The following is a 14,528-nucleotide window of genomic DNA, read 5'->3' on the forward strand; positions in this document are numbered from 1 at the left end:
TTCGATAAGAAAATGTACCATATGGACATGTGAATGTCATTTTTTCCTAATCTTCAGGAGCTATTGGGATTTGAAAATAGCCAGATAGTCCGTCTAAGAAGCAGTAGTACATGTGCCCTGATAGTCTTTCCAACATTTGGTCAATGAATGGCAAGAAGAAGTGATCTTTTCTCGTGGCATCATTTAGCTTCCTGTAGTCAATGCAAACTCTCCAACCTGTGACTGTCTTAGTTGGAATTAGTTCATTCTTCTTATTGGCTACCACAGTCATACCTCCTTTCTTAGGAACAACCTGCACTGGACTTACCTAAGAACTGTCAGAAATAGGATAAATTATTCCAGCATCTAGAAGTTTAATTACCTCGGCTTTAAAAACTTCCTTCATGTTGGGGTTCAGTCGTCTTTGAGTTTGCACACATGGTTTATATTCATCTTCCATTAAAATTTTGTGGGTGCAAAAAGAAGGGCTGATCCCTTTAATGTCAGGAATTTTCCAAGCTATGACATTTTTATGTTCTTTTAATACTTGGATTAATTCCTCTTTCTCCTTGGGTTGCAAGTTAGACGCAATAATAACTGGTAATGTAGAATTATTTCCAAGGAATGCGTATTCCAAGTGATTTGGTAATTGTTTGAGTTCCAGTTTGGGAGGTTTTTCAATAGAGGGTTTTTGCTTAAAATCATCGTTCCCTTTAATGTTCTCATATTCTGCTTGTCTTTGGGAAGATTCATTAAAGTTCAGTTTAGCTTTTATTTTACCTGTCTCGGAATCATTGTCATCTATCTCCTCTCCTTGGGCATGACACAGTTCCAACGTGTCCTTATGTATGATTTCCTGAAAAGAATCTTGAACAGCATGATCAATAGAGTCAATAAAATAACATGAGTCATCCTATTCCTTAGAAAATCTCATGGCAACATAAATTTTAAAAACGATTTCTTCATCACCTACTCTAAGTACCATTTTACCATCACCCACATCAATAACAGCCCTAGCAATGGCTAAAAATGGACGCCCTAAGATTAAAGGCACTTCAACATCTTTATCCATATCAAGCACAACGAAGTCAACAGGGAATATAAATTTATCTACTTTTACAAGTAAATCCTCTATAATACCCCTAGGATATTTAACAGATTTATCAGCTAGTTGAATACTCATCCTAGTAGGTTTAGGTTCCCCAAGGCCAAGTTGTTTAAACATTTTATATGGCATCAAATTAATGATAGCACCTAAATCAGCTAGTATCTTATCAACGTTAAAACTATTAATTAAGCAGGGTATAGTAAAACTTCCTGGACCTTTTAGTTTGGTTGGCAGTTTGTTTTGAAGTATAGCTGAACATTCCTCATTAATTTCCACTGTAGATAAGTCTTCAAACTTCCTTTTGTTTGTTAGGAGCTCCTTTAAAAATTTTGCGTATGTAGGCATCTGCGATATAGCTTCAACAAAAGGTAAGTTAATTTGTAGTTGTTTAAAAAGTTCAAGGAATTTACCAAATTATGCATCCATGCGGTCTTTCTTCAACTTTTCTAGGTATGGAATTGGTGGTTTATATTCCTTCGGCATTGGATTGTCATTGCTTTCAGGTTTTACCTCATCTCTTTTGCTTCTGTTAGCTTCTTGTTGTAGCTTCTTTTCTGATTCAGCTAACACTTTCCCACTCCTCAGTGTAACTGCTTTCGCATGTGCTTTTGGATTAGGTTCAGTTTTACTAGGTAGATTTCCTGGTGCTCCTTTTGAAATCATCTTAGCCAGCTTTCCAATTTGAGTTTCGAACCCTTGGATCGATGCTTGTTGATTTTGAGTGTCGTCTCAGTATTTTGAAAACGAGTCTCTGACACCAAGATAAATTTGGTTAGCATCTCCTCAAGGTTCGACTTTTTCTTCTACTAGTATGGTGGTTGCTGAAAGCCTGGAGGGGGTAGTGGTTTCTGATTTCCTTAGCCTCCCCATGAAAAATTTGGGTGATTCCTCCAACCTGCATTGTAAGTATTGCTATAAGGATTGTTTTGAGATCAAGAATTATTACCCATATAATTTAACTGCTCGTTCTCCATGTTGTGGCCATAAAGTGGGTATTCTGAATTGCTCGATCCACCTCTATTTCCTTCGCACTGCATTACTGGGTGAACCTGTGAAGAAATAAGAAAACCATCAATTTTCTTATTCAAGAATTCTACCTGATTAGAAAGCATGGTGACCGAATCGACGTTATAAACGCCAACTATTTTCATTGGCTTTGTCCTCATGACTTGCCACTGATAGTTATTCAGTGACATCTCTTTTATAAATTCATAGGCATCTTCAGGTGTTTTATTATTGATGGTTCCGCCAGCAGCTGCGTCAACCATTTGTCTAGTTAAAGGATTCAGGCCATTATGAAAAGTTTGAAACTGTAGCCAGAATGGTAACCCATGGTGAGGGCATCTTCGCAAAAGGTCCTTTATCTCTCCCATGCATCGTAGAGTGTTTCTAAATCCATCTGCAAAAAAGAAGAGATATCATTACGTAATTTGGCTATTTTAGCCGGTGGAAAATATTTTAATTAAAATTTTTCGGTCATTTGTTCCCAAGTAGTGATTGACCTTCGTGGTAACGAGTTCAACCATTGTTTAGTCTTATTCCTTAACAAAAAGGGAAACAACCGAAGGTGAATGGCGTCATTAGAAACGCCATTAATTTTAAAGGTATCGCAAAATTCTAGGAAATTTGCCAAGTGAGTGTTGGGATCCTCGTCCTGCAAACCATCAAACTGAACAAACTGTTGTATCATTTGAATTGTGTTAGGTTTTAGTTCAAAATTATTTGCAGCAATAGCAGGTCTAACTGTACTTGACTCAGTTCCTGTTAAATTACGTTTAACATAATCATACATAGTGCGCGGAGCAGGATTTTGATTAACAGCAATTGCAGGAGGTAGCAGATTTTCTTGGTTTTCAGCCATCTCCTCAGTTGTGGTTTGAATATCGTCCTCTTGCTTGTCCTCTGTGTATCTTAGGCTTCGCCTTATTTCTCTCCAGTTTCTATGAACTGTGCGGTCGATCTCACTGTCAAAAAGCAATGGTCCTGACGGGTTTCTTCTAGTCATAAACTATAAGAACCTGCCAGAAAAAGGGAAAAAGAAGAATTAGTAATAAAAATTAGAATAAAATTTAAATTGAAGTAAAAGTAAATGGCTAAAGTAATAAAAATCAAGTGTTCCTAAATCTTAGTTCCCCGGCAACGGCGCCAAAAACTTGATACGTGATATTCGTGACAGGTTTTAAATATTTATAATGAATCGTTCTTGAAACTAACTATTATCACGATAAAGGCAAGTGTACCTATCGAACAGTAGTATAGCTTTAGCAAGACTGGATTGTCGAACCCAAAGGAACTAAAAGTACTAGTAATGACTGTCTTTTTATTATCTAGCCTAAGAATAATGGGGTTTGTTTTAACTAACTAATTAACTAAACTAAGAATTCACAGAAAATAGAATTGGGGAATTACTTTTGGAAAATTGAATTAAGACAATACCTAAGGAAAAATCCACCTAAACTTCACTTGTTATTTGACTCTGAATCGGACGATTTATTCATTTGACTTGATCCGTAGAAATCCCTAAGTTATATTATTATCCCTTTCGAGACTAACAATGTCTAACCCTAGGTTGAATAATTGAAATCTCTTTCTAATTAACTCCATAGGGTTGCATTAACTCGATCTATGGATCCCCTTATTAGGTTTCACCCTAATCTGAAAAAATCTTGTCACCCTATCTCTAGGCGCGCAATCAACTCCGCTTAATTATGGCAAATGTACTATTAGACATGGTCTATTCCTCTTCTGAATAAGAACTTAACTTGAATCAAAATCCTGGAATATCAAAACAAGAGTTAAGAACACATAGTTAAGAACAAGTCAAATATTTATCATACAATTCAGATATTAATAACAAGATCTGTCTTAGGTTTCATTCCCCTTTGGTATTTAGGGGTTTTAGTTCATAACTAAAAAGGTAAACATCTTAGAAGAATAATGAATACAAAACATAAAGAAAAACCCAAAATTTCTAAAGGGAAATTGATGGGAGATCTTCAGTTGAGCAGTTCCCTGCTTCCTCCTTTGTTTCCCCATTTTCCTCCTCCTTTAAGGTGTATTTATAGGCTTTAGAATGCCTAAGAACCCTCAAAATTGGCCTTTTCTGAATTGGACTCAATTTGGGCTCGACAGGGACACGCCCGTGTGCGATTACTTCAGGTCGTGGTCAAGCCTGTTAAATAGGCACGAGCGTGTGGTCCACCCTGTGAGTCGTGCTTCGATTTTTCCAAATTGACACAGCCATGTGGTCTGCCCGTGTAAGGAGGTCCAGGCCATGTTGATTTCGTACATTGGCCCATTTTCTCTGTTTTTGGCCCGTTTCTCGTTCCTTTCACTCTCCTATGCTCACCTAAGTATAAAATATGAAATTAAGGCATTAAGAGCATCGAATTCACTAATTTTAAGGAAAAATCATCCATAAAATGTTCTAAGCATGGGATAGAAATATGTATAAATTATGGTTTATCAAAGGTGTATGAGGAAACCGTAGGAGGCTTACTTGTCTTGAAAACCCCGCCAAACGAAAGTATCTAACAAGATATAGATGAACAATTTGTATGAGTATCATTCAGATTAAATCTCATATCGGTTAGTTAGGAGTTGTTGGGATTCTATAGCAATAAAAGGCAGAGGTTAGAGCAAAGAGCAGAGTAGCAAAATTGAGACCGAGATGTAAAATGAAGTCATTTTGGGAGTTTAAGTGATTTGAATCCTTAATTCAAAAATTAATAAACCACATCAAGACCATCGTTTGTGATTTAATTATTAATTTCATAATTTCGTACATTTTACAATTTGGTCATTATTAGCTAGGTAGTAAATTAATTTCATTTCTTTTAACTTAATGATTTTCCGTAATATAAATTTTTAAGATTAGTTGGTTCGACTATTTACTTCGTGTGCACGTTATTTAGAAAATTTTCAATCCATGATTCTCTTGGGTTTGATCATTGGAATACTCTAATGTTCCATTGTAACACTGCAAATATTACAATTGACCTGTCACACTTACAGTAAAGTTGCGTTATTTTATCTTAATTCCCTAATGTTGATTTCTACTCTCTCCCATCATTCATGAGATTGAGGGAGAGAGATGTTCAGTATTTTAGACTCAAATGGTTGTAAGATCATCATCGAGTCAAACAACTTAAAAGTATCTTGATGAGCCCTTGTTTTGATGAGAGAATAGAAAGTTAGCAGCTTTTAGATTCTGCAAGTAAAACGGTGTCTGGATTGGTAGCAACTACGGAAGAAGGGATGAAATCATTACAATGTCCCAATGAGGATTCTTCTAACGTCACGATGAAGCAAAAAAATCCACTCTTTCCAGATTCTAAATCAACCTAGTTGTGGCACATGCGACTCAATCATATGAGTGAAAAAAGGTATAATTGTTTTAAGCAAATGAGGTCTTCTCAGAGGCACCAGAGTTGGAAAGTTAGATTTTTTTGTGAGCATTGTGTTTATGGGAAACAGAATCGAGTCAGTTTCGATTCGGTAGTATACAGGACTAAAGGGACCCTCGACTAGGATTATGGGGTTCGACTCCAGTCGTCTTTAAAAGAGGTAGTAGATATCTTTTAACTTTATAGATGACTACTCCAGAAAAGTTTGTGTATACCTCCTAAAGCACAAAAACGAAGTCTTCTATATATTTAAACAGTGGAAGACCCTACTTGAAGAACAGATTAGAAAGTTCATAAAATGATTTAGAACGGATAATAGGCTCGAGTTCTGTTCAATTGAATTTAATGATTTCTGCAAACGGGAAGGAATTAAAAGGCACTACATAGTTGTTGGTACCCCGCAGCAAAATGATGTCAACGAACAGATGAATAGAACATTACTTGAGAAAGCCCAATGTATGATTTCCAATGCAAGCTTAGAAAAGGAGTTTTGGGCTGAAGCAATTAATTTCTCAAGCTATTTGGTGAACCAGTCTCAACATCGAGTTTTAAATGGAAAGGTTCTCGAAGAGATTTGGTCTGGTAACCATCCTAATTACAATAACCTTAGAGTATTCGATTGTCCTGCTTATGCTTGAGTTAGTTAGGGAATGCTTGAACTGACGGCGGTAAAGTGTATTTTTCTAGGTTTTGCGGTCAGGACAAAAGGTTACAAGTTATGGTGCCCAGAAACAAGTAAGATCATTGTCAGTAGATATGTTACATTTGATGGAACATCAATGATTCTGTCACAAAAAGGCTCACTAGGACAAAACAACACCAAAAAGTTAAGTGTTTCGAGCAAGGTGGAGTCATAAACAAAAACAGAAAGTGATGTCTTGATGTCATGGAGCACGATACCACAATGTTAAGATGAACAGAGGCGATATCTCGATGAGGAGAATCGCCATGTCACGGCATCGCATAGAAATTTCAAGTTCAATGTCTCTTCGATGCAGCAGAAAGTTTCCGAAGTAATTTCATCTTGATCGGAGACCCTTCAAGATTATAAGTTAGCCCGGGACAGAAAAGGTGAGAGATCAAACCACTGCAAAAGTACTATGAAGGAAATCTAGTAGCATATGCTTTGAGTGTTGTAGAGAGCATCGATTCAGTCGACCTTCAAACTATTTAGAGGTAGTTTAGGCTTTTTATTCTAGCAAGTGGCTTGTCTCCATGGAAGAAGAGATGGAGTCTTTTCAAAAGAATGAGACTAGCTCGTTAAACCACACACTGGAAAGAAAATAGTTGGCTACAAATGGATGTTCAAAAATAATGATCAGGTTAAGATAACACTAGATACAAGGCGAGGTTTGTTGTAAAAGGCTACAGTCAAGTGGAGGGAGTTGATTTTCATGATGTTTTCTTTCCAATTGTAAAGCAAACATCCATTTCGACACTTTTAGCTCTTGTTGCATCAAACAATCTCGTGTTAGAGCAATTAGATGTGAAAACTGAATTCCTTCATGGGGATTTGGATGAGGAAATTTAAATGCAGTAACCTGAAGGCTTCAAGATTGAAGGCAAGGAAGACCATGTTTGTCTTCTTCAGAAATCATTATACAGCCTAAAGCAGTCTCTTTGGGAATGGTACAAAAATACGACTCAAGGTGGAGATTCGTGGAGTATACTTCGCATTTCGAGCAAAATAGGGTTGACATTGGGACAAGGAAGATTCGATATCCCGGTGATAAACCGTAAATTATACATATTTTTACCTCAAGTTTAATGCATTTTATAGATGATTTCTCATTAGAATTGGTGAATTCTATGCTCCTAATGCTTTAATTTCATGTTTTGTACTCAGGAGAGCACCAAGAGTCAAAAGGAGCCAAAAATGAGCCAAAAAGGGACAAAATGGGCCAAATCGAGAAGATGACACAGCTTAAGCCTTGCCACACGGGTAGCTCACACGCCCGTGTCTTTCGCGGATGTCGACCAAGGCTTTCACAATTCACACGGCTTGGCCATTGAGCCATACGGTCGTGTGCAATTTAACGGATCGAACATGGCCTGGCAATCACGTCACACGACCATGTCACACGGGCGTGTCCCTGCTGAGCCCAAGTTAAGTCCAATTCGGAAAAAGGCCACTTTGGAGGGTTTCTAGGCATTCCAAAGCCTATAAATACGCACTAGAGGAGGAGAAAAGGGGAAACAAAGAAGAGGGGTAAGGAATTACCCCAAGGAAGCCGATTGATCTATCTCAGAAGCTGGATTCATCATCAAGACTGAAGATCTCTCCTCAATTCCCCTTCAGGAGTTTTGGGTTTTCTTTATGTTTTGTATTCTTTATTCTTCTGAGATGTTTTCTTATTTAGTTATGAACTAAATCCCCTAAATACCTAAGGGGAATGAAACCTAAGACGAATCTTGTTATTATTTTCTGAATCGTATGATAAATATTTAACTTGTTCTTAATTATGTGTTCTTAATTCTTGTTTTGATATCCCAGGATACTGATTCAAGACACGCTCTTATTTAGAGGAGGAATAGACCCTGTTTAAGAGTACATTTTCCATAATTAAGCGAAGTTGATTGCGCGCCTAGAAATAAGGTGACAAGATTTTGCTGGATTAGGGTGAAACCTAATAAGGGGATCCATAGATCGAGTTAATGCAACCCTAAAGTGTTAATTAGAGAAAAGTCTCGGTTATTCAATCTAGTGATTAGACGTTATTAGTCTTGAATAGGGATAATAACATAACTTAGGGATCTCTACGGAACAAGTTGAATGAATAAATCATCCGATTCGGAGCCAGAATAACAAGTACAGTCTAGGTAGATTTTTCCTTAGATATTGTCTCAAGTCAATTGAATTTTCCCAAAAGCAATTCCCCAATTCTTTTCTCTGTCCGTTCTTAGTTTAAATAATTAGTTAATTAAAACAAACCTTTTTATTCTTAAGCTAGATAATAAAAAGATAGTCATTACTAGTACTTTTGGTTCCCTTGGGTACGATATCCCGGTCTTGCCATTACTATACTATTGCTCGATAGGTGCGCTTGCCTTTTCATCGTGATAATAGTTAGACTAGGTTTGATCTTCATTATAAATATTTATTACTTGCTACAAATCACGCGATCAAGTTTTTGGCGCTGTTGCCGGGGAACTGAAATATTAGGAATTCTAAATTTTTATTACTTTAGCCATTTATTTTTCTTGCAATTTTATTTTATTTTATTATTTAGTAATTTACTTTTTCTCTACTCTTGGCAGGTTTTTATAGTTTATGACTAGAAGAAACCCGTCAAGACCATTACTCTTTGATGAAGAAATCGATCGTATAATTCACAAAAATCAAAGAGAAATAAGGCGTAGTTTACACTACACGGGGAACGAACGAGAAGACGATACTCAAACCCCAACCGAAGAGATGGCCAAAACCCAGGCGATCAGCTGCCTCCTGCAATTGCAGCTAATCCAAATCCTACTCCACGTACTATGTATGACTATGCTAAACCTTCTTTAATAGGAACTGGGTCTAGTATAGTTAGACCTGCTATTGCTGCGAATAATTTTGAACTAAAACCTAACACAATTCAGATGATACAGCAGTTTGTTCAGTTTGATAGTTTGCAGGATGAGGATCCCGACACGTATTCGGCGAATTTTATTGAATTTTGCGATACATTCAAAATCAATAGCGTTTCTGATGATGCCATTCGTCTTCGGTTATTTCCCTTTTCACTGAGAAACAAATCTAAACAGTGGTTGAACTCGTTACCACGAGGGTCTATCACTACTTGGGAACAAATGACTGAGAAGTTTTTACTAAAATATTTTCCGTCGGCTAAAATGGTTAAATTGCGTAATGATATCTCTTATTTTGTGTAGATGGATTTAGAAACACTTTACGATGCATGAGAGAGATAAAAGGACTTACTGAGAAGGTGCCCTCACCATGGGTTACCACTTTGGCTGCAAGTTCAAACGTTCTACAATGGTGTGAATCCCTCGACAAGACAAATGACTGAAGCAGCTGCTGGCAGAACCATCAACAATAAAACACCAGAAGATGCCTATGAATTCATAGAGGAGATGTCACTGAACAACTATCAGTGGTAAGTTATGAGGACAAAGCCGACAAAAATAGCCAGTGTCTATAACATCGATTCAGTCACCATGCTCTCTAATCAGGTAGAACTTTTCAATAAAAAGATTGATGGTTTAGTTGGTTCTACGCAGGTACATCTAGTAATGAGGTGTGACTCAAGCGGAGGAGGTGTACATACAGAATATCAATCCTTCAATCCCACAATTGAAGAGGAAGAAGTAAACTATATGGGTAACAATAACTTTAGATCTCAAAATAACCCATACAGTAATACTTATAATGCAGGTTGGAGGAACCACCCAAATTTCTCCTGGGGTGGTCAATGGAATCAAAAGCCACAAAATCCTCAAGGTTTTCAACAGCCACTTTATCAACAAGAGAAGAAACTGAACCTTAAAGAGATGCTTTCTAAATTCATCCTGGTGTCAGAAACCCGTTTCCAAAATATCGAGACAGCACTTAAGAATCAACAAGCATCGATCCAAGGACTAGAAACTTAGATAGGCCAGCTGTCCAAACTAATCTCCAAACGACACAAAGTAGCCTACCAAGTAATACTGAACCTAATCTGAGGGAACACCTTAATGCAATTAGCACTCAAGATAGGGAAGGATTTATTGCACCTAAACTAGAATTACAGCAAGACAACACGATGAACAAAGGACAAGAAATGATCCTAAATAGGTAAGTACGAATCATGAACCTCGTGTGCCATATCCTAAAGTGATGAGGAAAGACAGAACAGAAGAACAATTCGGTAAGTTTGTCAAACTCTTAAAGAAATTACATATTAACTTACCTTTTATTGAATTTCTTTCGCAGATGCCCAACTCAGCAAAATTCTTAAAGGAACTTCTGAGCAATAAAAGGAAATTAGACGCTACATCACATGTGGAACTCAATGCAGTTTGGTCAGTTATTCTAAAGAATGAGCTACCTAACAAATTGAAAGATCTAGGGAGTTTTACAATTCCTTGCTTAATTGGTAGTCTATCTGTGAATAATGCTTTAGCTGATCTAGGGGCAAGTCTAAATGTTATGCCATATAAAATGTTTAAATGACTAGGTCTCGGTAAACCCAAACAGACTAGGATGAGCATACAATTGACTGACAAAACAGTTAGATTTCCTAAGGGTATTATTGAAGATGTTCTAGTTAAAATTGATAAGTTTATCTACCAGTAGACTTTGTCGTCTTAGATATGGATGAGGATAATGAGGTACCTTTAATTTTAGGACGACCCTTTCTAGCAACTGCCATAACCATTATTAATGTAGGCATAGGAGAGCTAACACTTCGTGCAGGTGACGACACAGTAACAATTCAAGCACGCGACTCAGTCAAAACCTCTAAAACTTAAGATATCACTATAAAACCTGTCGATGATAAAACTAATACTCAATCATCCTTGCAGGAACCCCCTCGAACCAAGACAACAGAGACAGTGCACTATTATCATGTAGAGAACAAAGACACCCATGAGGAACGAAGGCTTCAAATAGAGGAGCTAGATGAATGGTGAGCACACAAACCTAGAACACATGATAAATCGAAACTACGCCAAAACAAGCCCGATACCCCTCTTAATCAACTTCAGGTTGGCGATAAAGTCTTACTGGATACCGCAGATCCCCACATTGTCACTACCACACCAAATGAGGAAATCCCTCTTATGGAACTCAGTATTTTCCCATTCGGTACGGTCGAGGTGAGTCATCCCAAGTTCGGCACTTTTAAGGTAAACAACACCCGATTAAAACCTTATTTTAAGATTGACAGCAGGAACGAAGAGTATGAACTCCTCAAACCACCATGATAAATCAACAGAGAGGTAAGTCGAGCTTAGACTATAAATAAGCGCTTCTCGAGAGGCAACCCGAGTACTTACCATTTTAAATTATTTTAAATTCAAGATTTAAACATTTAGGTCACTAACAGAGTATTTGAAGCACAGGTTCCCAGCACCACACGGCTGGTAACACGGCCGTGCGATACGGCCGTGCGAAAACAGGGTAAATGATTTCCCCAAAACATGGGATACGATAAATCCCCACGGCCATGTGATATGGTCGTGGGTGAACTTGATACGTACACGGGCGTGGGCATGGAAACCCACGGGAGTGCCAGGAACAAGGCTCAATTCTGTTTCTTCGACACGGGAGTGAGACACGCCCGTGCCGTTGAGCTGTGGATAACAATACACGGGCGTGGTACTTTAACATGGGCGGGAGAGAAGCGAACAACGGTAGGCACGGCCGTGCGATATGGCCATGTACCACACACGCCCAAGACACACGGGCGTGGGAGAATAGCCAAGCACGACCTAAAATTGCAAAATTCGAAACACACAGGCTCACCCTCATAAGTACACGGGTGTGACCCTAGGCCGTTTGACCCTCCCCTATATAAGCAAATCACTATTCATTTTCTTCTTCCTTTCAAAAGCCTTAGCCAAAATCTCCACTTCTCCATTCCTGATCCCTATTCTCAACCACCACTACCCTCTTGTCCAGTTCATGTGGCAGCTTCATATGCTGACATCTCTGAGCACCTCATCTGATTCGAGCTTCAGTGTTTTCAACAATTTGACAACATTGATGCTACTCTACAGCAGAGTTGTCAGCACCTTCCCATCTCATCGCCAGTCTCGCCTCGCGAACCATCCAGAGATGAAGATGTTTAGAAATATTTATTTATTATTTTCTGTTTTTACTTATTATTGAAACTATTTCTATTATTTTTATTAGATTTTAGAATTTTATTTTTATTCTTTATTTTGGTTATTTCTTTTCGAATCCTTATGCTTCCTAATATCTCCTAAAAAGTTCCTGATTTTATCACAGTTATATAGAACTCTTAAGCTCATCATCACATAGGAACTACAACTCCACCGGAGAAAGTTCTCGACGACTGCCATGTCCTGCTTAACTACGACCATAGCTACCACTAGATATAATATTCTTTTGGTGCAGGACTTATGGCCTAATGAACCTCTACGACTGCCAGAGTATCCTCCTGCACTCTCAAACTGATCACTTTCCAAAACTCTAAGTTCGATGAATTCATCATACAAAAAGTTTCACTTCTCTCCCTATCTTATTTTTATTCTCTAACATCTATCATTTTACATTGAGGGCAATGTACATCTTAAGTGTGGGGGGTATTTATTTCACTATCAGCAAAAGATCCCTGAATAATCACCTTGTTCTCATGAAAAACTCTAATCACCTTGTTCTCATGAAAAACTCGCATATCATATTTAGGATAAATTTTAATTGATTTATGATTTTGATTGATATATTTTGAATTAAAACATAGGGATTTATGCATTGATTATTTAATCTTTAAGACATTAGAGAATCAAGCATGATAAGTTGATTTCTAAGAAATTAAATTATAGGTTGTTTCCCCAAGTCTAGGTATTACTTTGAATTAGAATTCACGAGTCTAAACATCAAAAACCCATAATTTTTTGTGAGATTTTTGAGCCTTTTGAGCATCTATTCATCCTTTCATGCTCACTTTTATTATTGCTTTGAGTGCGTCAGTATTGAACTGTTATTCTAGAACTTGCTTGATTATGCATGTCAAGACCACACCATTTGATTTGATATATCAAAATGATTAATGCACTTAGGATTAACCCACTCATTCCATGAAAATTCTACCTCCACGATTAGCCCCTAGTAAACCCCCTTGAGCCCAACAAACCAATTCTTGTATTACCCTTAGTATTAACCTTTAACCCATTATTGTTGAAATCACCTAAATTAATCCCTATTTTTTTCGAGATTTGAGTTGAATGGATTGCCTAGCTATGTTTTGCTCTTGATATTTAGTCTATATTATTTAACTCGTTCTTAAAAAAAAAACACAACTATGTATGCATATCTGTAATTTCATATTCTGAGAGAAGCTCTGTTGTACGCAAGTGAAGATTAACTCTTTTCTAGTTAGGAAAATTTTCAATTCAATCTCGATTCTAACCCTTTCTTTTAGCTTGTGACCACACCCCCTAACCAAGCCTCATTACAACCCTCTAAAGACCTTTTGATTGATGTATCATCTTAAAATTAAAATGGTGGAGATTTGATTTTCATGCAAGCCTATGGTAATGACTTTCCATTATTGACTATTGAGTGCTTCTTTTATTGTCCTTAAAACACCTCGAGTGATTTGAGTGAATCTTTAGTGAGGATGTGAAACTCTGTGATCTGAATTAAAGGTAATTACTTAGATGAGAGAAGACACTTATATTTTCGGGATAAAATGCTCTACTTGGAATGATTGAAACTTTTATGTTCTTTTAGTTAAATTCTCAATGTATGATTACCTGTGGATTAATTTGAGATATTATTGATAGAAATTATAAGTTGAGAAGGATTTATTCTGATTATGAGTTGAGAATTTTGCTTGAGGACAAGCAAATGCTTAAGTGTGGGGGTATTTGATAAACCGTAAATTTTACATATTTTTCCCTCATGTTTAATGCATTTTATAGATGATTTCTCATTAGAATTGGTGAATTCGATGCTCCTAATGCTTTAATTTCATGTTTTGTACTCAGGAAAGCACCAAGAGTCAAAAGGAGCCAAAAAAGAGCCAAAAAGGGACAAAATGGGCCAAATCGAGAAGATGACACGGCTTAAGCCTTGCCACACGGGCAGCTCACACGCCCGTGTCTTTCGAGGGTGTCTACCAAGGCTTTCACGATTCACATGGCCTGGCCATTGACCTACACGGCCGTGTGCAATTTAACAGATCGAACACGGCCTGACAATCACGTCACACGATCGTGTCACACGGGCGTGTCCCTGCTGAGCCCAAGTTAAGTCCAATTCAGAAAAGGCCACTTTGGAGGGTTTCTAGGTATTCCAAAGCCTATAAAAACACGCTAGAGGAGGAGAAAAGGGGAGACAAAGAAGAGGGGTAAGGAAT

General features: G+C 37.5%; 2 non-coding genes across 2 annotated transcripts; one reads left to right on the forward strand and one right to left on the reverse strand.

Annotated features, from left to right (window-relative positions):
* Window positions 1-2,413: 2,413 nt before the first annotated feature.
* LOC121230962 (small nucleolar RNA R71) lies at window positions 2,414-2,519 on the forward strand. Its single transcript, XR_005929034.1, has one exon. It is a non-coding gene; the product is annotated as a small nucleolar RNA R71 (small nucleolar RNA).
* Window positions 2,520-9,336: 6,817 nt separating this feature from the next.
* LOC121230963 (small nucleolar RNA R71) lies at window positions 9,337-9,443 on the reverse strand. Its single transcript, XR_005929035.1, has one exon. It is a non-coding gene; the product is annotated as a small nucleolar RNA R71 (small nucleolar RNA).
* Window positions 9,444-14,528: the final 5,085 nt, after the last annotated feature.

Source organism: Gossypium hirsutum, chromosome A06 (assembly GCF_007990345.1).
Source record: "Gossypium hirsutum isolate 1008001.06 chromosome A06, Gossypium_hirsutum_v2.1, whole genome shotgun sequence".
Classification (NCBI taxonomy): Eukaryota; Viridiplantae; Streptophyta; class Magnoliopsida; order Malvales; family Malvaceae; genus Gossypium; species Gossypium hirsutum.